The sequence below is a fragment of the Mesitornis unicolor genome, unplaced genomic scaffold (assembly GCF_000695765.1).
Source record: "Mesitornis unicolor isolate BGI_N332 unplaced genomic scaffold, ASM69576v1 scaffold26656, whole genome shotgun sequence".
NCBI lineage: Eukaryota > Metazoa > Chordata > Aves > Mesitornithiformes > Mesitornithidae > Mesitornis > Mesitornis unicolor.
The window spans coordinates 10,173-14,271 of NW_010193391.1; the positions used below are offsets into that span (position 1 = coordinate 10,173).

The window sequence follows — 4,099 nt, forward strand, 5'->3', positions numbered from 1 at the left end:
GAGGTGGCACCCAGCCACTGGAGTAAAGAATGCTGTTTGCCCACCAGTGTTTGAACAATCTGCAGGAGCCATCTGTTACTCTTTTAAACACAAAGTGCTGCAACAGGTGTATTTCTTGGGTTTGCAAATCTTTCCAATACAAGTATTGGATACCAGAAATTTAAAGCCAGGATTTAAAAGAAGATTCTGGGGTGTGTTTCTCTTTATTCAGCAGATATACTGGGTATGGTATTAGAAAGAAGAGAGATAAGCTAAACATATGGTACACAGTTAAGGAAAACAAATGCTGAACTGCTCTTAAATCTGTTTTTTTTCAATGTTTGTGATTTTCTTAGATGGCTTCAGTAACGGATGGCAGATACAGGCAGAAAGATACTTCAGATCAGAATTTTGATTACATGTTCAAACTCCTGATCATTGGCAACAGCAGCGTGGGCAAAACATCCTTCCTATTCAGATACGCGGATGACACTTTCACACCAGCCTTTGTTAGCACGGTAGGAATCGACTTCAAAGTGAAAACAGTTTACAGGAATGACAAGCGGGTGAAACTGCAGATTTGGGTAAGTGCTAGCCTTTTTAAAAAATGCTTTATGTTAATCCCAGCAAAGATGCCATGGTAAACAATAGCGTGTTTGGAAGTAGATTTTTGGATTAACTTGGATTTTGATTGGTCATAGGTTTTGTGTGGCTCTATCATTTGTATCCCTGCAGTAACTTGAGTAGGTTCTCCTTCTATTGCTGTCTCACTCAACTGGTGGGACTCCTGGTATGGTCTTAAGCAGTTGCTCTGCATTCTCAGGAGCCGGTGTGCTACTGAAATGCTCAAACCCAAAACAGGTCTGGAGCCCTTTGGTAGCACTTTTTGAGGGAGCACTAGTAGGGGAAGAAATTCAGCGAGCACTTGATGAGTGAACTGTGGGCACAGCTTCTACTGTCATCTTGTGTCCTCCAGATAAGAGTGGCAGACCAAGGCCAGGCAACTGTGTCAGCAGCTCATGATGTTCCTTTTTAGGGAAAGCAAATGTTTTCTTTTATTCTACTTGCTGGCAAATAACTTAAACTCTACTGTGAAAATGCAATTTATCCTGGTGGTGCTTAAATCCTCTGTGACCCAGTGAATTACTCATTGTGTTTAAAAAATCCTAGGCCTGGATTGCTGTGTTTCAAAGTACCATGAAGCTCCGGCTGGAATTCCAGTTTGCAAAATCCTTCTATTCTGTTTTGCATGAAAAGAAAAGATCCCAAATAGAAGATATGAGGCTAATATTCTCTTAAACAGTTTCAAAGGAGTTAGCTCACTAACTCGAAGTAGGTGACTACTTAGTGTTTTCTCTCACAAGTTAGGCTTAAAGTTCTGGCGTGAAGTTGAGTTGAAACTGTATGGTGTTTCTACCCAAACCCTGCCCTGGCTAAGAACGTAGTCTTCTAATTGATCTATATACACTTGATTTGTAATTATTTGATTTAAATCTAATATTACAGTAACTACTTTTTCATTTATTGTGATGATCTTAAATAAATTAGTTCGAATCTAAGAATCTAAAATAACGGACCTTTTTTTTTTTTCCTGCAACAATAGGATTCATTTTATTTCTGTGTTGCTGGGTACAAGGTATAACAGAGTATCTAATAAAATGTCCTCTTCCTGTTGCAAAATTCTGGCCTTGAAACTAATGTTGATAACCTGGCATGAAACTATTTGATTTAATTTAGGGTTTGGGTAGTAAGAATGTTTGGACTTCAGGCCCTGTAAGCAGCTAAAGAGTATTTCCATCCAGTTTGTCTCAAATCTCAGAACATGAAATTCTCTAATAAGTTGTGTAAAAACAAGAAAGAAAGCACCATGAAATATTTGGGGTTTTTGTAAAGATACAAGGATTAAAACGAATTAGGCAATAGTCGTAATTAAATGTTTGAAGCCTTTGGGTTAGAAGGCTTTAATAACCTTAAACTTCTTATGAAAAGAGATGTCAGGTAGATTCCTCAGAGGGTGCTATCTATAGGACCTGTAATATTTGAGTTACCAACAATACTGTTGATTTAAAATTTATTTTCAATAAAAGGTTCATGTAAGTGTTTGACAGTTTCCAGGGTGACTTGTGCTCTTTTGTTCTCGCTTTCTGTGCTCCTTGCATGGATCCCTGATGTGAGTCATTGCTTAAGGACCTCAACAAAAATAATAAGTGTGTACCTCTATAAAAACCACAGTATTTGAACTTGTTTCCCTCCTGCCTGTCCTGAGACTAAACTTTTAATGTCAATGTGTTTTTCAAGGGTACGTGTAGTAGCAGTAGGTGCCATTAGCACACCAAAACTATGTGTTGCTGTGTGTAAAAAGGAAGTTTTCTTACCAGCCTGTCTTTCAATTACTTGTTAAAATGATTTACAGCTGCTATTGAGTTTCTGTGAGTGTGGGACCCTGTGGGTCCATTGAACACTTTGCTTTTACTTCTTTTACTTACAACTTTTCAGTTATGTTGACTTTTTTTTTTGTCAAATTATGCCCCCTCTAAGCTTGATGTTAAGTCTTACTGGAATAGGTTTAATATGAAACTAACGTGCAACCAAGTGAAGAAGGAGAAGGTACAAGTGTTTAAATAAACCACTTCAAATGTCTTTATAAAATCCTGAGAGGTTCCTCAAATGTTCTCTGCTCCACAGGGCTGAAATCTTTCCATTCATGGGTGCTCATGTTGCTCTTAAGTGTGTGCAGCTGGGGCAGAGTGGAGCTGCTCGAGGGCTGTGCACAAATAACCCTGTTTTCTGTCCTAAAACCTCAAGGCAGCGGGGGGAGTTACTGCTGCTGTGCTGTGATCCAGAGAGATCAGTGATCGCTGGGACTTTTCACTGACTTCTGTCTGTGTTGAACAGAGAAGCAGAATATTTGAGTGTAGGACCCCAGCTACAAAGAGCTCCTTGGTTTTTCTTAAAGCTAAGAAAAATTTACCCTACTTCAAGTGCCAAGCAGTGCACATAAAGATTAACAGCATGTTGCTGTCTCAGGAAAGGTCTTTTTGGCCTGTCTCATGGTTAGTATCTCCAGGAGAATTTGATGAGTGTTTTTAAGCTAGAGACATCTAGCATTTGTGTTTGTGCTGAGTTTGAGAAGGCCTATGTTTTGTGGATCAGGATTTGACAGGCTGGCAAACGTAATGATCAAAAAAGTGCTGCTCTGTTTAATTTTGATGTCATTAATGGGCCTCTTGCTTTGCTGGCATTAACACTTCAGTCACCCAAATTGATATTTTAATAAGAGCCCTATCAGTTGTGCTAGTGACCCTGCAGTCTGGGAAATGATCTGCTTTGAAAAGACTTGAAAGGAGTCTCTCTTGAGCTTGAGAGGAACGGGACACAGCAAAGATACCCATGGTGGTTTTAAGGCAGAATGACAGCTCTGCTGGTAGAGAACAAAACAGTGAAATCATCTGGAGAGGGGTTATGTGAAATAATGTTTTGTAGGGCTGTTTTTTTTTCTTTAAAGAACTCCAAGACTGTGTTTTAATTTCAAGTCTTTTCTGTCTTGTTTAGGAATAGTGGCTTTATGTAAATGGAATAAATGACCTTTGCTGAGAAAGTTCTTTTTGTAGTTGGCTGAGGTTTGATAATTTAAACATTTTGAATTTAAAACATTGCTTATGTAAATATATTCATGTATTTTGTAGAGTCTAATATGTATAATATCTAAATTCTAAATGTAATTCTTAGACTAGGATTTTTTTATGCCACTGCTATCTGTAATGATACTTTCATCTAAAGCATCTCCCTTATGATATGTTTGTAAGGAGACAATTTATAATATCTCTTTGCATGTGGAGTGTACGTGTGGATTATTTCTTTCTTTACCGACAGCTTTGCATTCCCAAAGTTGCTAATTACTGATTACTGAAGGAAAGCTATTATATTTTCTGCAAGGTATGGTTTTTATTGTACATAAATCTCAAAGGTAACATTGTTATATTCTTAGCAAATGCGTACAGTTAATACTCAGTGCAGCGTTCGGGTTGCCTAGCAGCTAGAGAAGTCCACTCTGTCCAGATCCAGATGGAAGCAGGGTGAATGAATAAAAGTGATTTGGGTTTAGGTGAGAGCAACGTGA

General features: G+C 38.3%; 1 pseudogene; it reads left to right on the forward strand.

Annotated features, from left to right (window-relative positions):
- The first annotated feature begins 335 nt into the window (after positions 1-335).
- Positions 336-623, forward strand: LOC104542962 (annotated as a pseudogene).
- The last annotated feature ends 3,476 nt before the right edge of the window (positions 624-4,099 follow it).